This window comes from Acipenser ruthenus, chromosome 5, assembly GCF_902713425.1.
Source record: "Acipenser ruthenus chromosome 5, fAciRut3.2 maternal haplotype, whole genome shotgun sequence".
Lineage (NCBI taxonomy): Eukaryota > Metazoa > Chordata > Actinopteri > Acipenseriformes > Acipenseridae > Acipenser > Acipenser ruthenus.
Genome location: NC_081193.1, coordinates 6,821,166 through 6,848,018, shown reverse-complemented (window position 1 = coordinate 6,848,018; position 26,853 = coordinate 6,821,166). Strand labels below are relative to the sequence as shown.

At 38.4% G+C, this 26,853-nt stretch overlaps 1 protein-coding gene across 5 annotated transcripts in view; it reads right to left on the bottom strand.

Moving 5' to 3' along the window:
- Nucleotides 1-26,853, bottom strand: part of LOC117403304 (tyrosine-protein kinase fyna) — a 69,319-nt gene that overhangs the window by 24,199 nt on the left and 18,267 nt on the right. For 3 of the 5 annotated variants that reach the window (XM_059023571.1, XM_034005362.3, XM_059023574.1), the window contains exon 2: nucleotides 19,948-20,014. The gene's annotated coding sequence lies outside the window, so the exon portion shown is untranslated. Of the gene's footprint in view, nucleotides 1-19,947; nucleotides 20,015-20,138; nucleotides 20,158-20,188; nucleotides 20,312-26,853 lie in introns of those variants that run through there. The other 2 variants (XM_059023572.1, XM_059023573.1) reach the window with 2 other exon arrangements.

The window sequence follows — 26,853 nt, the reverse complement described above, 5'->3', positions numbered from 1 at the left end:
ATTTACTGTACAGTGTTTTGTGATACTTTTGTATGAAAAGCGCTACATAAATGTAATAAATAAATACATACATAAATAAAATAACAGCAGTGGTGTAGTCATAGTTATGAAACCACATTTCATGTCTGGGTTAAAAATCCGTAATTGGAATTATTCTGCTTTGTCAGAAAAGCCATCAAAGGTACCTGGTCTTGAACAGCATAATGTTTCACTTTCTGTATTGTCCTGCAAACATAATGCAATGCTTGAAACATCTCAACCCTTTGTACTGTACTTCTGCATGGCACGCGTACAAAAAAGAATGAACTGCATGAATGAAGGATGCCACGTTGTAAGCAGTAAACTACTGTACAGCCAGCCGCTAAAAAAGTAACTTGTGAGAAATGCAGCAAACAGTCCGTAGTTTACAATAATAACCTGGAGATCCGAGAAGCCAAGGGAAGACTCCAGTTCAAAACACAGCACAGTGTGTGTTGTATAATAAGGAGTCTAAAATGTCAGAATATCTGAGGGTGAAAGTGACTAAGGGGTATTGCTTTACTGCTGTGCATCTGCACTGTCTACAGAACAATCTGATGACGAGCTCTAACCCATCAATCACTGCTAAATATAGCATCTGACTCTCAGATGCAACGTACCGACCTCCTGGCTCCCAGAAAGCTTTCTTTAGAAATTCGTAAAGCATAAAAAGAAGAATGCTTCATGCTACAATTATACATATCCCAACGAAGGACAGCAGAGTATAAATATGAGCCTCCCTGAACACTTTCCTTTCCTGGAGCTACTAACACGCGCACAAACCCACTCAAACTCAGCATGTTATTTTTGTCATTGGAAATGTTTGTCATGAAAGTATATTATTAATAGAGAGAGAAGAATCTCATAATTGTTTAGTTCAGGTGTCCGTACTTTGAAGTCAAGAAGCAATCCTCCAGACCAAGACGTTGTACTCATTAGTCATTAGCCAGATGCAGTAATAATAAGGAGGTCCATACAAAACACACTTCAAAATGGGCAAATACCACGTTATAGCTAATACACTGTATGTATCTTCTGCATGAATAATCATGGAAGAAGGGGCATGTTCTGTAACCTTTCATTTGTCCAACCAATCACAAGCCAGAAGTCACTGATAAGCAGGTCACCATGGCATTACCTAGATTATGAAGCCATCAAGAAATTGTAATAATGATTTGCCCATGTCATAGTTTAGTTTAAAAGCAGTGATCCATACAAGACTGTTTCACATTTTACTTAAATGTAAAAGAAAAGGGGTAAGGAGGCTGTGTGGTCCAGTGGTTAAAGAAAAGGGCTTGTAACCAGGAGGTCCCCAGTTCAAATCCCACCTCAGTCACTGACTCATTGTGTGACCCTGAGCAAGTCACTTAACCTCCTTGTGCTCCGTCTTTCGCGTGAGACGTAGTTGTAAGTGACTCTGCAGCTGATGCGTAGTTCACACACCCTAATCTCTGTAAGTAGCCTTGGATAAAGGCGCCTGCTAAATAAACAAATAATAATAATAATTGGTACAATGACAGAGTCTGTGATGTGAGTGGAAAGGCAGCTTAGCGCACCATTATTTCCAGTAACGAGGAGGAATGCAGGGTGGAGCTTTGCGATGCTGCCATCTTTGAGAAGAATTGTTTAAAGTGCATCCAGGAACAAAGAGAATTTGCTTCCAAAATGGCGACGCAACATTTCCTGGAGGTCCCCTTGTTAGCTTAGGCATCAGCTGCAGCAGGTTCTAAGGATTTTTCTTCATTGAAAAAAATGAAAAAAAAAAATCTTGATTTTTAACAGATGCTGTACAGAACACTTAAGGGAACACGCCAGCCACATAAAGCAGTTTATTTAACCTTGACAGCATTCAGCCCACCGGTGTTACTGTAGCAGCAGACTGAAAAACACAAACATCTGCTATCAGTACTGGTCCAGTAGTATTTATATTCAATGACTACCCTATAATAACAACAGATCAAGTATGAGCCACTTAGTGTGATAAAATGGAAAAAGACACCTTTTTCACAGTACTGTATTATTATTAGTTGTAGTGTTTTTCTTCTTATGACATTGCCTGGGGCTGGCCCACTTAACAGCTAAGCAGCTTGTGGTCTAACACTATGAAAACTGACCACCTGATTAAGCAAAGCACAGTGTTAAGAGCCTTAAAGAAAAGCCTGGTAATTACTGTACCGTTAATGATTACAGTGCTCCTCGGATATCAACTCTATTTTGCCTCGCAAGTTAAAGGCCTGGTTTAATTTTATTCATTAGCAGCTCTGAGGAAGTAGAAGTGATCGCTCCATCCGGGCAGCAGCGACGGAGATTGACTGCACTTGCTGTGCTTATCCAGGGAGCAGTTGTTCTGGTGGAACTGACTCACTGCCTAGAGGTCACGGGGTCAGCAACACAGTGGCTGCAAAAGGGGGTAGGCTCACCCGCTTTCAACAAAGCACCTCTTTCTGAAGAGCAGCTTCTGCCACATAATGTGGGATGTTACTGCTTGCTCTTCTTTGAACGGCAAAACGTGGAAACAGATGATCTGTTTTCACCCAGCTGGGATGCCAAATCCAGGAAGCCCAGGAAGAGGGAAGAACGTGGCATTGTACCCGGTTCAAGGCCCCTTTGACAGATCTTTGTTCTCGATTCCTAAATTACGACCCCTTGCATTTTACAGTGCTTCAATTAAAGAGTGATGCACAACCTACAGCAGAGAACTGCTTTCCTTGTGCTGCAGAAGCACTCCTTCCAGCGCTGTAAATTTCATGAAGGGGGCTCCTGCCACACATTGGGAGTGCAGCCTGTGATATCTGGTCTACATTATCTTGTTTGCAGTACCTTTTACAACTCAGATCCGCTTAGACTCCGCTTGCTGCTGCTCCATAGTTATATAAAAAGCTGGCAGGGACCATTTTATTCCCCACAACACAAACTATTCATTTCCTAATGCTGCTCCTTTGGGGTGCATAGAAGCAGTGCATTCTACTCTAATCGGAATGAATGATATTTGACGGAATTCCGTTTTTTTGTTCTAAATGAATTGGAAATATTGTTTAACTATTCAATTATACCTTTCATTTAGCATCAAACATGTTCAAATTGATGGGCTAAAAAATGTATTCGGTTTTTTGTCAACTTGCTTCCTTCATGTTTCCTTTGTTTGGCAGAACAAAGCTCATCCCTCTAGTAATGTACAGTTTGCAGGTTTCTTTTTGCTGCATGCTGTATTACATAGCTGCAACGTGTAGTATGGAACTGCATTATGAACTTGAAAAAAAAATATACTGTGGATAAATATCATAAGAAAGGTTACAAACGAGAGGAGGCCGTTCGACCCACCTTGATCGTTTGGTTCATTTGCATCTCTCTCTTGGCCTTTCTAACTTCCATTTTGACTTGTGTTTGCAGTTTCAAGTACTCTTTCTGTGTATTTTGTTCTTGGTCCCTTTTAAATGCTCTGTAAAGTGCCATTTTTCTCTGGATTTTTTTTTTTATTGATCTATTAAACCATTTTGGCCTGTTTGCTTTAGATTTTGATTCGTCTACTTTTGGGATGTATTTGTTTTGTGCCTCTAGTACTACATTTTTGAAAAATAGCTATCCTTTCTCCGAGGATGTTTTCTCTATTTTACTCCAAGCTACTTCTGTTAGTCTCCATTTCATTCCTTCATAATTTGCCTTTTTAAAATACTAAACCTTAGCTTTAGGCCATTGCACACTTGATCTGATAACACATCCGAATTTAATGTGCGTCTAAACAGAAAAAAACGATCAGCGTGCATTCCCTATTGCACCTTGCACACTGAGTCCGTAATTGTTGTACGACGGTGATGCGTCAATTTTGGAATCGAAAAAGGTTAGATTTGATCCAATTTGGCGTGCATTAAAAATGATATTGGCGAATGAAAAACAACTGGGAAGACACGTGGGTTCTTGCAGTACCCTGAACAAAATGGAAAATCCAACTGTGTGTGCTGCCAAACAAAAATTACTTTGATAAATCCAACAAAGATTACAAAGACTTTGTTAAAAAAGAACACATATGGAAAGACATTGTCGTGGACTTGGGCATGAATGATATGTATTAGAAAACATGAATTTTGTGCAGTATAGGTTATTACAAGCATATACTTTTTATTTCAATTGTAGTCGAGGAAGTAAAGAAACAATGGCCTAACCTGGAGACACATATCAGAGAAAGATGCGTGACAGAGCAAGAGCTGTCAGGGCTTAACAGACAGAAAAGAGGGGCAGTAGATGAAAGGAATGGAAAGTATTTTCGGCAGCTCATTGCTAGCTTCCCAACTATTAGATATACATTTATTACAGGAGCGAGTGTTTGTAAAAATTAAATATTGGTCATATGGTTCCTGCTGCTATGACAACCGTGTTGTGTAATATAATTTTTTTTTTATGTATTGCATAACAACATTATTGTAGTCTAGTAAAAACGTAATAATTAGCAAATGTTTTCCAGCAGCGTTTGCTGATCATTAAGTTTATATTACATTTAACATTTTTTGTGTTCAAAGTTATGTAAGAATTAACAGAATTGTATTTATTTTTTATTAAAATACTGAAACTAGGTATATTTACTACAAAGCCTCTACTGCACATCAATGCTCTGAAGTACAATATTAACGCATCTAGTGTGCAATGGACTGACGCACGACTTCTTCGGATAACGGATTCTAAATGATGGAATGGATCCAGTGTGCAAGGCCTTTAGTTGTTACTTTTTGGGTTTTAAAAAGTATGAAAGAAATACATACAAGGTTGGTTGTGAACTTGAATGTATGACCCTTGCTTTGCAACTGCTCTTGAAAAGCAACTCTCCTTAAAAGGTACAATAGACCATTGATTTGTTTTAGCCAGGGGACATGTCTTTTAGTGAATGTGTAGAATGAGTAGGACACCAAAGAGCAATCCCAGAATCAGCTGTACTAGCTGTAATCAGCTGTGCACAGTGAAATGCCTGGTGTTGGGCTAGCAGTGACACCATTATACCATAATGGTTCAACATTCTCGCAGACAGGATGCTAAGGACAGCCTAACAGTGTAGCTGACAGGAAGAGGTCACAGTGTTGTTGCAGTCAAGGGCTTTATCCTGAGGGCATTTTGTTTTCAAGGTCCCCTAGCTGTTTGACAACAGGGATTTCTTCCCATCTTGTCATCAGTCCAAATCTAAATGCGACTGCCTCCAGTCACTAATCTGGAAACAATGTTATCATTATTTTTCATGGTCAATGTTCCTCCCACAGAGAATGATCCAATGCCTCCTCGAACACTGCTTCCTGTTGGTTGATGGTCTGGAGCAGCTGTGGCAATACAATGCCAATACTTTCCCTTGGTTAATCAGTTAGTCACAACTCAGAGAAACTGCTGTCCACTGTCACTTAAGACCTAATTATATGTGCATCATGTTACTCACACTTTCAGGTTCTCTGCTGGTGTATGCACTCTGACACTAGACTAGTAGGTCAACCCACTGCAGTGCCGAGATCATTACTCTTAATAGTAAGGTGCTGAATTACCACAAATAGACAGAACAGATTTAAAAAACATTGTACTTTTTTTTTTTTTTTTTTCTTTTTTCTTAATTCTTATACTATATAAAATCAGGCAATCAGGAAGCTGAAGTAGGTATTCTCAATTCTGCTACTGGGTTGCTATAGTAACTGTTTTGTAATGTGCTGTAGTTAGGGGAAAAGGATGTTAAACCTTGAAAACGTTTATTTTCTGCCTACCTTGAAAGATTGATTTTATTCTATTTAAAAGACTGAATGATTCAGATGCCCCAAAGCTAACAATTAAGCTCTCCCAGGGCATTCTCAATTATTAAAACAAAATGTGACCAGCAAACAACCACAGCTTCTCTTCCCCCCGGACCCCCAATCCAGCAGTCACACACACACACACACACACACACACACACACACGCACGCACACGATCTTTCAAAGGGACACACTTCAGGAACACTCAACCACATAACATGATTTGAGTTTAGTGGTTATAGTGCTAAGGAGTGGCAGCTTTTATACTGTATCCTGTGTTCAGATCCTGGCTCAGCAACCTTGTGTGAAAGTTCAAGGCAGCTTAGATTCTTTGGCTTCAGCAGTATAATAGCACTGTAGAGGTAGGACCCAACTGGAGAGATGTCTAGAGAATATTTTGGGATTTTAGCTGCAAAATTATTCACTGCAATTCAGCAAACCTAATGATCAATTTTGCAGTAGAGACCTGGCCAAAGGCATTAGGCCATGCTGGCTAATCTGGCCCGGATGACTTTTTTTTTTTTTATAGCCCCGACAAAGTTGAAAACCCATCTTATCGTCTATTAAAGCTATCAGCCTTTTCCACCAATATGATGAACTCAGCAATCATTGATTCCACTGGGGGGTCCCGGGGTAGCACAGCCCCCCTCATATCTTCATTAAAATTAAAAGGAAGGCGTTTCTTTACCCAGACTCACAAACCACACTGGAGGAGCCAGGTTCAGAAATTGTTATTTGAAAGTATTTGTAGCTTTTAGATTTTCAGGGTCAAATCCTCCGTCAAATATAATTAAAATATAACATAATATAATATAACACTTCAGCTACTGCTAAGGTTAACTGTTCAAATGTATAGTACTGTCAATGTATAGGATATACAGAGAGTACAGTGCTTTAAATGCAGTGTACTGTATTATATATATATATATATATATATATATATATATATATATATATATATATATATATATATATACAGACGTGCTCAAATTTGTTGGTACCCCTCCACAAAAAATGAAGAATGCACAATTTTCTCTGAAATAACTTGAAACTGACAAAAGTAATTGGCATCCACCATTGTTTATTCCAGATTTAATAGAAATCAGACTTTGCTTTTGATTTTTTATTCAACATAATATTGTAAATAATAAAACAAATAAAAATGGCATGGACAAAAATGATGGGACCGCTAACCTAATATTTTGTTGCACAACCTTTAGAGGCAATCACTGCAATCAAACGTTTTCTGTAGCTCTCAATGAGACTTCTGCACCTGTTAACAGGTAGTTTGGCCCACTCTTCCTGAGCAAACTGCTTCAGCTCTTTCCATAGATGTTCGATAGATTCAAATCAGGACTCATAGAAGGCCACTTCAGAATAGTCCAACGTTTTGTTCTTATCCATTCTTGGGTGCTTTTAGCTGTGTGTTTTGGGTCATTATCCTGCTGGAGTACCCATGACCTATGACTGAGACAGAGCTTTCTGACACTGGGCAGTACGTTTCGCTCCAGAATGCCTTGATAGTCTTGAGATTTCATTGTGCCCTGCACAGATTCAAGGCACCCTGTGCCAGGCGCAGCAAAGCAGCCCCAAAACATAACCGAGCCTCCTCCATGTTTCACTGTAGGTATGGTGTTCTTTTCTTTGAAAGCTTCATTTTTTCGTCTGTGAACATAGAGCTTATATGACTTGCCAAAAAGCTCCAGTTTTGACTCATCTGTCCAAAGGACATTCTCACAGAAGGATTGTGGCTTGTCAATATGCATTTTAGCAAATTCCAGTCTGGCTTTTTTATGTTTTTCTGTCAAAAGTGGAGTCCTCCTGGGTCTTCTTCCATGGAGCCCACTTTTGCTCAAAAAGCGACGGATGGTGCGATCAGAAACTGACGTACCTTCACCTTGGAGTTCAGCTTGTATCTCTTTGGCAGTTATCCTTGGTTCTTTTTCTACCATTTGCACTATCCTTCTGTTCACTCGGGTCGATTTTCCTCTTGCGGCCGCGCCCAGGGAGGTTGGCTACAGTTCTATGGACCTTAAACTTCTTAATAATATTTGCAACTGTTGTCACAGGAACATCAAGCTGCTTGGAGATGGTCTTGTAGCCTTTATCCTTTACCATGCTTGTCTATTATTTTCTTTCTGATCTCCTCAGACAACTCTCTCCTTTGCTTTCTCTGGTCCATGTTCAGTGTGGTGCACACAATGATACCAAACAGCACAGTGACTACTTTTCTCCATTTAAATAGGCTGAATGACTGATTACAAGATTGGAGACATGTGTGATACTAATTAAAGAAACGAATTAGTTTGAAATATCACGATAATCCAATTATTTATTATCTTTTCTAAGGGGTACCAACAAATGTGTCCAGGCCATTTTAGAATATATTTGTAGAATAAGCAATAATTCATCTCTTTTCATAGCTTCTTTGCTTTATTCTATGACATACCAAAGGCATGCAAGTATACATGATAAAATAGCTTTTAATTTCATCACTTTTCAGGAGGAATGAAGCATTATTTCAATGAGCTGTAAGGGTACCAACAAATTTGAGCACGTCTGTATATATATATATATATATATATATATATATATATATATATATATATATATATATATGCTAAGGAACCGTAACACATACATTGAGTGTAATCAATTCAGTTAATTCTGTGTATGGTAAATTACAAAAAAATGTTTATGGTTGGAGATGTTAAAGAATAATATCAATATGCCTTTTCCTGATTCACTAAACAAAAAAAAAAATCACATTCAGTCGCTGCAATATCTCTGCCATCAGGAGACTTGCATGTACTGAAGGACTTGTGGGAATTGGTTGGTTTCCCATCTAATGTTACAATATATTCCCTTACCTGGCATTGAATGTTGTGGAAATGGTTTAGGATCACAGTCCATGCCATGTATGCATCAGAGGAAGAGGCCCACTAAACAGGCTTGTTTTTATTAACCACTTTTCAGCTTATTATAAAAAATGTTGCTAAGAAAACAAACAGTCAGTCTACCAGCCTGTGAGACGGAAACAGCTGTTAGAAATTAGGAAACCGGAGGCCGATGTCAAATAATACAATTATTATCTATCTTGATTATTAACTGGTAGAGGCCGATGTAAAAAATACTACAATTATTATCTATCTCTGCTATTCTCTTGTAAAATGATTGCATACAGATTTTTCCTCCTAGTAAACCGGAATCTGACAACACACAGTATCTGCATTACTAAGAATAAGACGTTGGATACCTATTAAAATACATCTGTTTTGTTCCAGTGCAAAGTTTGCAACATCTGTCTCTTATTAAAAGGGTACAATAAACCGTTGCTGTTATAAAACTGTAAAAATCCAAACAAAAACAGCAACAATGTACCGTAAAACTTCAATTAAACGCCTCCGGCATTTATTTACAATATTTGTTAGCAGACCCGGCGATTATTTGAGACCGGCGATTATATTAGATTGAGAAGCCGCCAACACACAACCTTGTATCAACATCCTAACTCAATTTAAACATTCCAGCAACTTTGTTAAAAGGTTGTGGAAACCAAGTAACAAATTTTGTTTTATAACAAAATTACATTGTATTGTACAACTTCAAGTATGAAGCAAAAGTATTATTACAGTCTTTTTATATGCATTGGTTAACAAGGTATACAAAACGTTGGAAAAATCAACAAGCAGAAGAAGTACAAATTTGTATTAAAACGGAATTAGATCTACCATTACATGTCGCAGGAAGTATATCTCTGGAAGTGATGTAAAGCATTTGCATTTTACTTTGTTGTAATTTCCTATACTGCTGTGAGGCTAAAATGCTTGTTACAAATGACACTGCTGTTACACAAGGCCAAGCTGCCCTTATACCTCCAACTCATTCAAAAAGGTAAACAAAAAGACTAAAATAGTAATAGATGGTCGAATCCTTTGATACTCACATTTTTATTATATATATATATATATATATATTATATATATATATATATATAGTAAAAATATGGACTGGAGAGGAGGGTCATAGTGGAAAATTAATGCCCCGAGGGAAGACTAGGGAAGACAGGGGGCTACAATGCCCAAAGCTACAGGGGCAACAATAGACTTCCCGAGGGGCATTTAATTTTCCACTATAAGCGGAGTGTGCAGTACACAGTAAATACAGTACATATGAAATCAGTCAAGAAAAGAAGTGATGCAAGGTTGGATAGTAAATACGACTTTATATATTTTGTTTAAATACAGCCGATACAGCACACGTAAATAAATAAACATAAATAACAGAACATGTTTTTGAAGTTCATACCGCATAGTTATCAAAGTCTTTTTGGCGTACAGCTCTCTGTCTGGCTTATATATTTTGTTAAATACAGCCAATGACAATCAAAAAAAATTAAAATAGCCACCTAGCTAACAATTTCATCCCGGGGGCTACAGTGAAACATACTTTAAATTGGGACTTTAGTGAAGACCGCATGTGTACGCGAGTACATTAATTACTGTAGATAGTAATTCATAGCCAGCCAGCATTTTTGTAAATAGCAACACATGTACAATAAAATAGACATTGTATTTGTGTAATTGGTGTCAATTTCAGGCCGAACTTCATGGTCGGCATGGCGACACAGCTGAGAGAATTGTTTCCTCTGTCATCCCGTCTGGTGCAGTCAGTGTCAGTTTCTCAGCACACAGCACAGTTAGTCGCTCAGTAACAAGATGCAACCTGGTGATTGATCGATCTGTATGAGCTTTTACGAAGGTGCTTTGTTAAAAAAAAAAAAAAATAATAATAATGTAAATCTAAATTTCTAACGGTGTTTATTTTTTAGCAAAATAAAATCTAAGATTATTTTTAGGGACCCCAGCCGTTGTTGTTGATTCCAACTTAGGCGCTTCACATAAGGACTAGCAAGTTTCAAAAGGTACTAGTCTAAACAATATTGTTAGTTTCTAACCCTGTGTGTGTGTATAATTTATATATATATATATATATATATATATATAGATATATATATATATAGAGAGAGAGAGAGAGAGAGAGAGAGAGAGAGAGAGAGAGGAAGGGAGGGATTCTGTTTACTGTATTAATATAGAGGGAGGAGGGATACTGTTAGTATTAAGAAAAATTCTTTGTCTGTATATTTGAGTTGGTTATGCCATGTATGTGCTTTGGCAACAATTATTTTTATTGTCATGCCAATAAAGCCAATTTGAATTGAATTGAGAGAGAGATTATATATATATATATATATATATATATATATATATATATATATATATATATATATATATATATAGTGGCAGAGTAGGGGGGAGGATGGGCAGGGCAAAGGCCCCGCACACATGGAAATGTGTAAAAGTTTCCCCTTTCCAGATTATGATAATGAACTAATCAGACAGAGGAAGGGGGGAGCGATCAATCAAGATTGCAAGCCCATTCGCTACAAAATAGCCAATCGGAGCATGCAGCGGGAAATTCAAATAATCTCTTTGTTTGAAAAGTATAAAGCCCCCATAAAACATGGCAAATGTAGCCCTCCCAGACGATTAGAGTCGAGGAGACTATATTTCCCAGAACACACCTGGGATAGGCAAGACGGCCGACCTAATCGGCTGAAATTATAGAAAAAACTTGGAGCTAGTTAAAGAGGTATTTAAAAGCTGGACTTTGTCCGCAATGGAGAGAGACTACCAGGGAGCTGGTATCAAAGGGAAGTACTGTGTGTACAATGAAGAACGGGAGTGTTTGTAGTTTAAATGTTAAACAACTATGTGTTGTAAGAAGCTGGTGGGTTTGGGATACGGGGATACGGAGAAACAGCTTAGCTGTTCCATCTCAGTTTAGTGAATACAAGTGTTTAGGCTAGGTTTCTAAATGGAGAGGTTTTTATTTTGGTTTGTGTTTTCTTTTGTTTCAAATACCTTAAATAATAAACGTGCACAACAGTGCTGCACCACAGTTCCTGTACTATTTTCCTCCATTGTCTGCAAGCTATTCACTCTACCACATTACATATATATATATATATATATATATATATATATATATATATATATATATATATATATATATATATATATATATATATATAATTACACAGAAACACAGGCCTGCCAAAATCCAAGGCAGTGCTGAGTGAGAGAGACGGCAGTACTGCAGATAGATGCCGACTGCTTTGACAGTAAACATCAGCTGATTCGAGCAGTAGGGTTACACTTTAAATTATGCTCTTCATTTGACAAAACTGAAGTCTACAAAAAGAAGTGTCAAAACGCAGGGTACAGAATGCTTCTGGACTCGCTTATGCAGTTTGAAACGTTTCCATCCAATGCGTTTTGCAATCCTAACCTACAGTGCGTCCTGCTGCAGGATGCTGCTCTACAGTTGTTTACTAAACCCCGCCAGTAACAGGAAAGCGTAATCAAACCGGTGCATTGACTCCGCAGAATCCGGTAGTCCCAAGCTACTTCCCCAGGTTAGGATTTTTCTCTGTTTAGAGAAAAACTACATCTAAGCAGCTGTAGATTTCCTTAAAACAAAACCCACCAAGATATCCCAAAAACAGTTAAACAATCCAACTTCTCTGGATCACAGTGTGGAGTAGTGGTTAGGGCTTTGGACTCCTGACCGGAGGATCGTGGGTTCAATCCCTTGTGGGGGACACTGCTGTTGTATCCTTGAGCAAGGTACTTTACCTAGATTGCTCCAGTAAAAAAAAAAAACGGTATAAATGGGTAATTGTATGTAAAAATAATGTGAGTCGCCCTGGATAAGGCATCTGTTAAGAAATAAATAATAATAATAATCATGCTCAAAACCTCAGATTCCAATCCAAGTGCTCTGTGAATCATGGTGAACCAGGTTTGTTGAGTTGCCTTAGTCAGTTTTATCATAGCTGTTTTATAATACATATCTTAAGACTACTAGAATTACCTTATTGGCCTACTGCTATGTTAAAAGAAAAGTAATGAATTAAAATGAGAAATGCAGAAGGAATAATCCCCATGCAACTAGTCTTTTGTAATTATAACTGCAGCAGCATTGCTGCTTATATAACAGCAAGTACAACGAGCAGACTGATGGCTAGCTACAGACAGGAATTAATACTTAGTAATAGAGCAGGGAGGATGTGGTTAACCTACTTGCATTGTGGCTTGTAAATGAAGTTTCCATGAAGCTTTGTCTTTACCAGAGCTTCACGGCAGCCAGTGCAAGCGGCAGAGCTCCATTGCAGCTTGCTTGGGTTCTTTATAGTAAGTTAGGCAATTGGGACCATCAGGGTTATTCCATAAAAATGCAATGTCTGCGAGAAGTCATCAATACAAGACGTGTCGCTTCACCAAGATTGTGTCTGCCAGACTTCTACCCCAATACACATAAATCTGAAGTGTGAAAAGTTTGTTATCAATGATGGGGGGACGGGGGGACGGGGGACAAAAAATCCCCACTGGTTTGCTGTAACCCAACTCAGATTTCACAGCATTAACATGTTGGTTATGTACCCAAAACAGCAGTTAGAACTTTTACAAAAGTTTGTTTGTTTTTTCAATTTTTATAAATGTCCGTTGGGAACGGTTTGTTGGCTAATCAGACGCCTGCACTAAAAACACATTTTTTCCAGTTCCTTTGCTTAAACGTGCAAAATGTGACAGCAACTGTTATTTCACTGTGTGGTGGGGTGCCCCACCCCTGTGCGTATTTTATGTTTTGTATGCTGTGTTATTGTTTGTGTGTATGTATTGGTGCATGGGGTATAGTGTGGGTTATTAGCACAGGTGATTTTTAATGTATATTTGCATTTGGGCAAGGATCTTGCACAATCACTGCACATGCAGATTAAAGTGGGTGTGTGGGCACGGGGAGTGCACAATTAGTTCACGTGCAGACGTGCCGGGATTCAAGTGAATGATTGATTAGCAAATCGGGTCCTGGCACAGCTGTAGATAAGAGGCACGAATGTCTCACTCGGGGTTGAAGTGTTCAGGAGTGGAGAATGGGAATAAGAGAGAGAGAGGAGGTAAAAGTAATAAATGTAAAAATAAACAATTGCTACGCGTGCTGGTTCAACATACTTCTATGATCTATAACTATTGTAGCAGAAGTACAAGTGCACTTTGTTGGTTACCTAGCTTTACCATTAGACTCGAGAGGCAGTCCTGCCTTTCTGATAAAATCGATTAAATTGATCAAACCAATACAATTACAAAACAAGATTGACCCGACGTAGATCTTAGTTTATGTGTTTGTGTATTCCCAGTTGTTCATGACACAATGCAAGACAAACAATGACACAGGAAGCTTAGTAATTAAAGAAGGCAGCTGGAGAGCAGCTGACACAGCTCTGCAACTCGGAGGAATCAATACCATGTTCAGCACAGACTCATTTAGCTGCTCCAGTCCCATCAAATGCATTTTTCAGTATACCTGTATACTATTTCCCATTTTGGAATGTAACAGGAATCCACATTACACTTAAAAAAAAAAAAAAAAAAAAAAAAACTAAAATAAAAAAATAGGTAGACTGGTACAAGTGGGAGTTTGTGTGAACAAAACCAAAGCATACCCCAGAAGCATAATCTAAGGGGCATGTCATATCAGATTGAACTGTCTGTAAAGTTTAAGTCAAAAGGAAATGTGTTGCCAGTTGCCAGCTGAAATGCTTTTTGAGATATTCGCAGTAGAAGGTGCAGGCCTGTCTCACAAGGATGCTTGAATATCTTACCTCTGCTAATGAAGTGCTAGTTACAATGGAATAAAACAGTACAGACAGGTTGTATGTCTCATTCAGCAGTGAACTGCCCACAATACGAGGCTGTGTGGTTCAGTGGTTAAAGAAAAGGGCTTGTAACCAGGAGGTCCCCGGTTCAAATCCCACCTCAGCCACTGACTCATTGTGTGACCATGAGCAAGTCACTTAACCTCCTTGTGCTCCGTCTTTCAGGCGAGATGTAGTTGTAAGTGACTCTGCAGCTGATGCATAGTTCACACACCCTAGTCTCTTTTAGTCACCTTGGATAAAGGCGTCTGCTAAATAAACAAATAATAATAATAATAATAATAATAATAATAATAATAGTAATATGCACCGCAGGCACTGGCAGCAGATAGGATTATATTGTATTATTATTACACAGAGTACTATTCTTGCATCATGCTTTCAATAGGACATTTCTACAACCAAATGGTGCATTAACAACAGTGCTCTGATAAAATAAGTTATTATAAAATCCAATTTTGTATGGGGTCTCTCATAATTCCAGTCTTATGATCTTTCACATCACCACTGTATAGGTGTAACCTGTCATCTACTTGCTTGGGGTCAATTAGAAGTCATACTGTATCATGTGTTGTTTGAAGTTGATATTCCTGGATGAAATATAAAGTGAGCCAGTAGATTAAAAAGACAGTTCCTGTTTAAAACAGGTTAAGTGCACAATTCCATTTCTATAACTTCAATGAAACACAAAGCCTGTCTAATGAAATGTAATATAATTTCTAAAATCAGGTTATGTTGTCAGCCTTTCTTTTCCCATCTCCTCCTGTAGTGCTGTGGAATTACATTTCCAGTTTCCAGGAGTTGATATTGCTGGTAGCACTTTCAAAGCGGAAGAGCTTTGGCTAATTTTGATCCCAGTTGCCCACACAAGCCTTTCAGACAGTAGAGCCACATTTCCACACCCAATCTAAATGCAAAATTCCAAAATATCTCCATTGCCCTTCCAAAACAATCAGTCTGAGCAGTTACCGAGGCTACAATCCACCTGTCTAGCAAGTGTTCTGATCTTACAAGGAGTCTATCATAAACAATGCTTGTCCAGATGGCCAGCAGTTTTAGAATGGGTTTCTAGATCAGGTCAATGGGACCATTGAGACGAGCCTAGCTGCTGTGAAGAATGCAGATCAACATTCAATTCATTGTTGTGCAATGTGGAATGACGTCTTCTGGTCTCATGTGAAAATACACTTTCGATAAGGAATTTGCAGTTCACAACATTATCTTTCCACAAAAATAAAGGCTGTAGGGCTACTGTATAAACAGGAAGCCCTTTGTGTAGCACAATGAGATTAGTGTCTGGGTGCTCACAGCTCTGGTTACTCAGTCCCACAACTCATCACCAGGTATAGCTGCATAATCAGAAGTTAACACGATCGCGCAAGGCTCCAAGCCCAAGATAATGAGGTGAATGTTGTGCTGAACGCTTTGAGGCAGAGTATTATACTGTAAGCTACAGACATTCCCTGACAATAAGCTTCTCCAAAACGACAGGGGTGGCTAACCACAGCAAAGCCCATTGTCCACTGGCTACTGAAAGAAAATTGCAACCAAATGGAACAAGATATAGTAACATACAGTTTTCTCCCATCATTTTAACCTTTTCCCTAGTCTACTCCTCATTCTTTTTTCTAGGGATGGCAGCTGTATACAGTGCAGTTTTATTTTCAGATCCTACAGTCTTTCCTTATTTGAAGGTATCAACAAACGTTTCTGTTTTCAGTATGGTGTTCCCAGCATTCATCTGGTGAGAAGAACATGACAGGTCTGTTGGAAAGGCTTGCGTCAAGATTCATGCAAGTGAATGCACAGAGCTCGTCTCTGGAAAAGCTTTCATGAGCACAGAGCTGACAGTCTGCAGGAATGTATACAAGTCCATGATTTTAATCTCTGCCATCTAGTCTGGCTTTCTAACACTAGGTTCCCAGCAATGAGGCATGAACAGTAGGAACAGGAGTGTGTTGAACCAGACAACTTGCATTGATGTATGACTTGACTGGTTAAATGTTTTCAAGCCCTTTTTCAGCAAGGTGCTCAAATCACAATTGTTTTAATGTTCTTGCTTTAACCAACCATTCTCATGGGATAAAGAGCTGGGATATGTCCCACAGAACTAGTTTGAATAAATAATGCCTGGAAACAAGGTGCCTTTCCATGAGTTTGCCAAAGGTAACAGAATCCACTGTGATATACAGCAGTTGGCACAGACCAAAACAGCCCAGGGACACAGATTGGTCAGCATCCAGTGACATCAACTTTATTTGTGGCACTGCAAATGGTATGAAAATATCCAACACACAATTTGTATTATAGATCCCTATTCACAAAACGTTAAATAAGCCAGTAACAGACCTCCCCTTATACAAAGTTTACCACAGTATTTTTGCTTTTACCATAGTTTACTCTGATTTGTCAGGTTTATTAATACACTTTACCACAGTGCCACACTATTCTTTACAATGCTTAGCTATGCTTTACCATGCTTTCACTAGGTTTTATTACACACTGCTATGCTTTTACTATGGGAAACTTTTACAAGGGTCAATAAGGGGTAACCAAAGCTTTAAAACATTTTCTTACCTATAAATATCAGAGTTGTAGCAAAATAAATAGGCTTTACCCAATTAAATATCCTGCCACGGCTGTAAACACAAAACAAGAACAATCAGTATTGGGAAAAAGAAAAATTACCATCACCCCAATCCGCTATACTTTAAGTACATGCAGTAATGTAATGAATTAGCGGTTCTCTAGACTGGAAGTGTCAATAACTCCTTTGTTTGGCCCACAGTTGGCCTGAACACAGAATTCTGTCAGCTTGCCCAGTTCTAGCACATGGGTTCCTCAACTAGAAACCAGGGAACCCTGTTGGGCCGCAGGGTGGCTTCAGGGTCACACAACATAAAGAAACCATCACAAACCATCTCCCAGCCCAGGATATTCACGTAGCCAAGCATATAGGTGCTTTGGAGGTTGCTGAATATAACACTTACTACACAACTTCAATGTATCGTACATTTAGATCCTTCATTGCCAACAGTAAATTGGGTTTTGTACAACACAGGAGAAATATGGTAAGTGTGTGCAGTGTTTAAAATGAACTGAATCTTGAAAGTTTTGTAATGCTTTGAAATGAAACATTGCGTTTAGAACATAAAGTTTACAAACGAGAGGAGGCCATTTGGCCCATCTTGCTCGTTTGGTTGTTAGTAGCTTATTGATCCCAGAATCTCATCAAGCAGCTTCTTGAAGGATCCCAGGGTGTCAGCTTCAACAACATTACTGGGGAGTTGGTTCCAGACCCTCACAATTCTCTGTGTAAAAAAGTGCCTCCTATTTTCTGTTCTGAATGCCCCTTTATCTAATCTCCATTTGTGACCCCTGGTCCTTGTTTATTTTTTTCAGGTCAAAAAAGTCCCCTGGGTTGACATTGTCAATACCTTAGAATTTTGAATGCTTGAATCAGATCACCGCGTAGTCTTCTTTGTTCAAGACTGAATAGATTCAGTCTTGACTGAATCTATTCAGTTTCTTTCTGTAGCTGCTGTTGTTGCAGGAAGAGTACTGGTAAAACATTTATATTGTGGGGGCTCCTGAGTGGCGCATCTAGTAAAGGCGCTCCACATGGAGTGCAGGATGCGCCCTATAGTCTGGACGTCGCCGGTTCGAGTCCAGGCTATTCCTTTGCCGACCGAGGATGGGATCTTCCAGGGGGCGGCGCTCAATTGGCCGCGTGCCGCCCGGGGGGAGGGAGGGTTAGGTTGGCCAGGGTGTCCTCGGCTCACTGCGCACCAGCAACCCCTGTAGTCTGACCAGGTGCCTGCGGGCTTGCCTGTAAGCTGCCAGAGAGCTGCGTTGTCCTCTGACGCTGTAGCTCTTGGGTGGCTGCATGGTGAGTTCACAGTGTGAAAAAAAGCGGTCGGCTGACGGCACATGCTTCGGAGGACAACGTGTGTTCGTCTTCGCCCTCCCGAGTCAGCGCAGGAGTGGTAGCGGTGAGCTGAGCATAATAAAATAATTGGCCATTCCAAATTGGGAGAAAATAATAAAAATAATTGGCAACAACTAAATTTATAAAAAAAAAACAAAAGAAAAAAAAAAACATTTCTATTAATTGTCACCTTGATTATGGATGAAAATAAACAAACAATGAGGCTCTTCTATGTCTAAACCTAAACACAGTGCCAAACAATGAGTTTCATACATTAGACCACTAAATATTTTTAGTCAGAAAAATAGTAACCATCGTCAGAGACAACAACTAAAAAAGGTGCCTATAAATGTTAAATTAAAGGTTTTAAAAGTTATTAATGCATTTTATTTATCTGTATGGCTTTCTATTGAAGTTAACATATTCACTAAGTTTAAGAAATAAATATAACGTGATTAATTTGCAGAGTCAGTGTGATACTTCAAAACAAATGCAGTGAGCAGAAAAAGAACCTTGTAGAACACACGCGTGGTTGTACAGTAGTTCAAAGTAACATTGCAGTTAAAATTTAATTTTTTAATGCCTACCCCATTACCATTAAAGATTGTACAGTATTTAAATTGAGATTACTCGTGACTTCAAGGTAATGTGGCATTTTACCCCCTGAAAAAAACATTTTACTTTCTCAGTGTTAATTAAAAGGATAAGTTACTCCCAGACCCCAAACCTTATTAGGAGCGCTGGATACAGTGTATAGAATACGAAAATATAGTACAAACTTATTGATTATTTTACAGAAAAGGCCATATAATTAAAAGCACAAGATTATTGTTGTCATGCAGAGAAATAAACCTAAAACCACATTAGTAATTTTTTGACAGTGCATTTATAGTTTAGATTGTAATGCATGAGTAGAAGTTGCCCAGCTAAACCAGGCAGCTGAATCACAGATCACTGATCTCGATCTTCTGTTTCTGGACTGCTGAGTTTAGCTTCCAGGCCAAAAAAAACCCCCAAAAAAACCCAACACACTACATCGCTTGTCCCCAGGACTGAAAACAAGTAAAACACTGTTAGACACAGCTTCTGTTCAGGATGTATTCCAACGTTACCAACAACTGAGAAGACCACCTGATTTTACTGGATGGAACTCTTAAAACTTCTGTCTAAGAAGGTTGCCTGATGTTCACAAAGATAAATTACCAGCATTTGTGTCTCGCAGCACTCTCAGGGTTTGTTCGTCTTTTTTTTACCATTACAAAACAACAACTTTCAATTAATTACTTCTCACGCAGAATTTTTCCTCAAGTCAACCAGGAAAATTACTTCGTTATCAGTGTCCAAAGTTAATCACATTCAACATTGTTATTTAAATAAGTGTGTTATTTAAGACTTTCAAGGATTAAATCAGCCACCTGAATAACACAGTACATAAACACACAGTAATTAGTCTGACTGTACTTACCTCAAGTTCCAGTGTAGCAGGATCTTATTTGCACCACATTGCTTTGTGCACAACTTTTACTGAAGCCCTGTGGGGAGAAAGCACATTTCATTATTTATTAGGTTTTAAATAAAATATGAGCATCAAGCAATGGCAATATGCACTTCGCTCCAAAAAAGAGCCATTGAAAAATGCTCAAAAACAGCACTAACATTTCAGCAGGAATGTGACGTTACTGTGATTACAGAAGTTCTAAAAGTACCTTTTGATATGCAAGCTAAACCAGTCAAGCAAGCCCTGAAAAGATCCAGTTGAATCACTGCTCTCATTCTCTTCACTAGATGGGATTGGTTATTTTGTAAAATGTAGGGGCTAAGTCATTTTAAAGTGCCAATATGCCTTTCTCTTCTTCCTCGTTTTAAATAAGCGTGACTCACCCCTGACGCAAACTGGAGAAGGAAGAAAGGGTGTGACTGAACAAGAAAGCAACTTTAGAACACTACAACACACTGACATTAATATAAAACCAGAGCAATTTACAGCCTATTACACCTCAATTTACAGCCTATTACACCAGTTCCCTAGTGGTCAATCTGTCTGCTCTGGTCATATGATCCACTTATGCTACCAAAAACATAAACTTAAAATGGGTGTGCTGTGCTGTGCACTGAATGCAATAATTTTCACAACACAGAATGATAATTGAGTTCTTTCAGAAAGAATTCAGTAGGGATAGGTGACTGAGTGGGTTGACAATGGGATAGGATGCCAGTCATATTTGATTTCAACCCAGCTCAGTGATCAAAAGCAGTTTTAATCTGTTGCTGGTATTTCTGCTAATCTGCACATTAGAAAAACTCCAGCAATGACAATTTTTTCCAGACATGTTTCATTTTTCACACCACTGTGATGCACACTTGGTGTTCTGAAGTGCAGCCCCTTCATCTATAATAAAATATATAAATCAGATTATTTTGTGTGAAGATGTCCCACATGGATACACACTCACAACTAAATGATGATGCAAGAAGAAACAGACCCTTTTTCACGAATGGAGCTATAAACGAATGGGTAATTTTGTGTAAAAAAAATAAAATGTAATTGAATGTAAAAATAAAGCGATATCTTGTAACAATTGTTAGTTGCCCTGGATAAGGGCGTCTGCTAAGAAATAAATAATAAAATAATAATATAAAAAGAAATCCAAGACTTTCCTATAATGTGAGTTGAGTGAATGCGACACTAGAAGCAATCTTCACCGTTATATTTTACACCAAACTTCATCAAAAGCTGACAGACCATTAAGACCACTACACACGTGTTGTAAAATTACACCTTTAGGTTATACCATTAACACCTGCGATAAAACTTTCAACACACAACAAATCTTTTTCCACAGAACACTATTATTATTACACTCAAAGGAGATGCATTTTGCCACTGCGAGACAGGAATGTGACTGTTTCACAGTCATCTTTCGTTACAGAAAAAAATAAGATAAATTATATTTACAAGCGTGTCGATGTTTTATGAATCTAAATCCTTGTGATTTGCATATGAACCCTGCATAGAAACTCTTTTAGGTTGTAGTTACTGTATCATATCAACCTAAACAGCAATCGTTTGGCTTACTTGCACATGGAAGCACCCCAGTTATATGGCATGGTATCTATTGGGTATATAAAATTAACCAGGGAAAAGTGGAAGAAGGTTATGTTACAACAGTATTGTCATGCAACACTGTTTGTATGACTATGATGTTTTGTTAGCTTGTAAACTTGTGACAACAATGCATATGCAATACTATTATTATTAGTTTATTTAGCCTATATTATTATTAGTTTATTTAGTCTATTTTCAATAGAGCTGTCATCAGAAAAACTTGCCAGCGATATTGATGATTTATCAGTGTAACAAACGCTGCCAACTTTTTAAACTTGTTTCAATGACAGGTTTCCATGCAAATAATGGTCTAAAACTTGCCATAGTGGTGCTTTAAATACACACAAAAAACAATGAATTTTCACCCAGTTCAGAAAAGATACTAAGGCACAATTATGGTAAGCTGTTTGAACAGCAGATCCAGTACTATATGTTGTTGCCTTCTTCAATCACATTATATTTCCAGCCTGAAACCGAAGCAGCTCAGGGTGCTCCATCGACCACTGGAGACATGAGTAACATTTCACTTTACAGCTTGTATCTCTATTTCAGGAGGATCTTTTTTTGAAACCACTCAACCTTTGCAGACTCCAAGAAAAGTTTAAACAAGCAACTTGCTGTAGATGGGCTATATTAGGACAGCAGTATGACACCAATTAAACTCAACGCCTACAGTTTAGAGCGAATGCCAGTGATTATGTAATATGCTAGGGAGAGGTGATGAGTGCAGTCACTTGACTAACTTTCTTGTTGTTGGTTGGACTGCCAGAACAGTCCTATTCCTGGGCAGGCTAAAAGATAAGCAAGCTGGCCGAGAGTGAAAATATAATTACAGGGATGAGTAGCCTGTATCATGCTGAATGACCGGCAGGTGTATACATCAACGTGCTCACCAAAATTCTAAAAAAAAACAGAGTGCCTCTTAAGAAACAGCACACTGTATTCAATACGTCCTACCTTGTTTTTTTAAGAAAGCACAAAGAGCGTATTTTAGAGCGTAAGTATAGTTTTTACTGCTGTAGGTTCATTCAGTTTGATTTTGCACAGATATCACAAGACAGGGTCCTACAGTATAACTAATGGCCGTTGCCCCTCCAGCATCTAACTTTTCCCGAAATACCTAGGAATAATACCAGGCCAGGTTATTTTACATCCGTGGTTTTAAAACTTTAGGCCGTGTACCCCTTTCCAAATAATCTACTCTACCGTGTACCCCCATCTGAGATTGGGTCATAATATACCTATGAAAAACAGGAAAAAATATGGTCTTTTCTAATAACTAAATTAAGTACAGTACTTGCAAAACCTCTTAACTCTAGATGTTAGAATGAGGCCAATTATACCGCAAGCCAATATTTTGGTTTCAGATTTGTCATGTGTTGCAGGGCAGATTTCAGTAAAACTAAGCCCTGCTTAGTGAACAATGCAGCCTTACCCAGAGGGTATGTATTTAAAAATGAACCAATAGGACTTTAAGTTACAAAAAGCTTTAAGTGGGCCATTAAAAAAAAAAGAAAACACGCCTCAATTTGCTGGCTCAGAAGGCACACAGGAAGGAGGAGGGGCTAGAGTTCAGCCAAGTACTGTAACATGGAAAACTGCTGTTAAAAACTAACAAAATTAGTTAACGATGGTGCAAAAGCACCAACTAAAAATGCTATGTCAAATTATTTCAAAATCCAGACTCCAATAAGCATGCCGAAACAAGTCCAAATTAAGTCCAAAAACAGGTTATGCTTTTGAAAAAAAGAAACTAAAACAAAAATCAGAAAGAAATTCAACAAAAAAGTCATGCATTTCTTCCAACAAATGTGTAAGTGTAAAGAGAAAACAGAAAACAAATGGGGCAGTTTGTATAAAAATATTTTAATTTTTTTTTTTTTTTATTGAACTCGAATTTTACTGTTGAACACTTGGGCAGGGACAATGCAAAATGTTGTGTGTCTTGTGGGTATCGAATCTAGCCAGAATAAGCACATTGTGTTGAATTGAATATTTCCAAAAGCCAATTTATTGAAAGTAGAAAGGGGATATTTATATCAGGCATTCAAAAATGACTTTGAGCAAAATGCTTACATGTTGAAGTGTTTAGTGCAGTAGTCTGTTTGTGTTAATCAGCTGTAAGACAATTAAAACTTGTTAATGGGCACTCGCTGTTTGATATGAACACACTCAATAGGTCTGGAGTAAGGAATCCAATTCCGGACACTTCCCAATCACAGGATTGATTTTATTTTAATCCCGGGATTCCATTTTAGTAATAATAATAATAATAATAATAATAATAATAATAATAATAATAATAATAATATTGTACTTTTGCTTTTATTAATAATTACTGGTGTGGAGGCGTAGGTTAATGCACTCACGACAAAGGAGTTCAATGAATTAATTATTTAAAAAAAAAAAACAAAAAAAAAAACAAAACAAAAAAAAAACACAACACACATTAAAAACTCCAATTTAGTTGTTGCCAATGTTTTTTACCCTGGTTTTCTCCCCAGTTTGGAATGATGAATTATTTTCATCACGGTTCACCTCTGCAACCCCCCGACGACTCGGGGAATGGAGGCTGAAACATGAGTCTTGCGAAACGTGTTCCTGCCAAATCTGTAATTTTCCGCATTGCGGATCCACAGCAAAGCCACCAGACCTACAGTGCCTGAGGACAACACAGATCTGAATAGCTCCGCTGGAAGCCCCCGGTCGGCAATAACATAGCCTGGATTCAAACCTGCGAACTCCAGGCTATAGGGCGCATCCTGCACTCCACGCAGAGAGCCTTTACTGGATGCGCCACTATGGAGCTTAATACTACACATTTTTAAAAACTGCATCATCATACAATGACAAACTAAGTTTTTTTTTTTTTTTTTTAGCCTACAGACTGCAGTCACTACTTACCTGCTATTTAAATATGTAAATTAGCCATGTGTGCACTCAATGCTCACTCACTGTCAGCAGCCTGCTGGGTGTTTATAGAGTTAACCTCGCCCAACCGAAAGGAAACGTACACCAGTACGGTCGTGGTTTTATTTGAAAGGAGATTCAACATTGTTGATTTGATTGTTAAGTCGAAAAGTACTACAACGTGGCTAAAAAAAAAAAGCGTTGTCCACCATTACATGATTTTTCTAGCATACCCCCTGACAACAGCTCGTGTACCCCAGTTTGAAAACCACTGTTCTACATGAATATCAAAGCTAACTCTGGATCTTAGAAGGCCCACTGCTGCCCTCAAGCCAATAGCCAGAAAAGAGGCAGAACACTGTAGCAGTCAATCAAAATGTCTGACACCCTGGAGAGGCCACAACAGGTTTAAAAGGTCAAATTAAATAACTACCCACTCGGATGAAGGATTAATTGATTCAAACAGACGTGGCCAAATTTGTCCAATCCTTGCCTGACAGCATAATTAAAGATTCTCTACTTGGGTGCAATGCGAATCTTAATTAGTAATTGACCTGTACAGAGTATACAAGGTGTACCTAATTAGGCTCAGCCATGCCCAATTAAGCTCATACTAAAAGCTGGAATGGCTACACTACCAGGACTTGAAATTAACCCCGGCCATGTGGCAATTGCTGTCTGTGCCCCTCTCAATTGCCGCAATGCCCATAAAAATGTATGTATATTCACGGCAACTAAAGACGCCTGTACATACCAAATTGCTGTACCGGTGATGCCCATTAGAGTCTGTATTGTTCCTTGTAGAAGAATAAAAAAAAAATGCACCAATTACTGCTGTAAATGCATTCAACTTCTAAATAAGCAATGCATTTAAAAAATAACAAATCTCCTAAACACAGTGGACACTTGACAATTCACTCTGCACCCAAGCTCTGAAAAAGATAACCAACCACTACAGTATTTTCCACTATGCTTTGCACAGCGTCACATCCCCTGCAACAAAGGATTTATTTAATTAAGCGGCTTGCAAAACAGAACAGAAAAGCGAACTAAAACAATGTGCGGACCATTGACTGCACCGAGTGAACCGTGATTTTCTGCCTGAAAAACAAAAAATCAATGTTTAGGAGAGCTATATCCCAGATAGTTTAGCTCAAAACAGATCTGCTATTGTTCTGCTCTCAAGAGACTCAAAGACTGCATTCACCATTTGAAGCCTGGGGGACCAGCAGGATCCTTGTCATGTGCTTCTCCACCAATACAAGATAATACAATAAAAGAGCTATCGGCAGTGACTTCCTTCAGCGTCATGAGGTATCACATGACCGCTAAAACACAACAAAGCACCACCGCTTCTACTAATGTAAAACTACTGGGTAAAACTAACAAATGTCCAACAAGCTTTATACACAGAAGAAAAGGTTAGCGTGACAAACATCTCTGTGTCCTTTCAGAAGCTCTCCAGTGTCTAGGTCCCATTATTACCAAAGGTCACCCTGCCTGTCACCATGAACTCACAAAGCTGCCTTTCTTGGGGTTGTGACGCAAAGCCATCAGCAAATGAATGTATGACAGCAGCACCTAATTTTTAACTGTATAAAAATGTTGCACAGAAGTCTCATTTTATAATACTGTGGATTTAGAGTGCGTTTTTCTTCCCTCAACTAACATGGCGATGGAGACTGATGACTGCAATATGTACAGGATAGATACTGTACCTTCAACAGTCTACTTCAGTGATGCACAACTCTGGCACTCAAGATCCAGTCCAGTCTAGTTCTTTATTCAAGCTGGAATAATTAAACCTGCTAAGGGTCAATGAACGAATTAAAAAGAACATAAATTAAAAGAACATAATGCACCTGCTGTCCTAAACTATAATAGCAACAAAAATAATAATAAAATAAAATGATATATAAGTTGACGTGCTATCCTGATGAAGGCACATGTGTGTGAAACCGGTAGATCGCTATGTCTTTTTAAAAAAAATGCAATAAGGAAACTATTTAAAATATTAACACTTTGTGTGTGCCTAAATCTGTTCTTTGAACAGATTTAGGGCAAAGTTACTAATTACAAACTAAGCTGACGGGTTATGTTTCGGTTTGAACAGAGCAAAACATAATGAAGGGCACCTACTGAAACAGCTTGGAACTGTAACCTAGAAAAAGAAGCAATGGGCATTAACATGATTGCACACTATACGGTCCTGCAGCAGGAACAGTTAAACACAAAGCACTCTGCGGCCCTGTTCCTATATTCAGCAGTATCTGAATGACTTAAAGGAAAAGACATTGAAGTTCAAGCACCAGATGCTGTACGGCAGGCCTGCCAGCTTACAGAACACGATCGTAA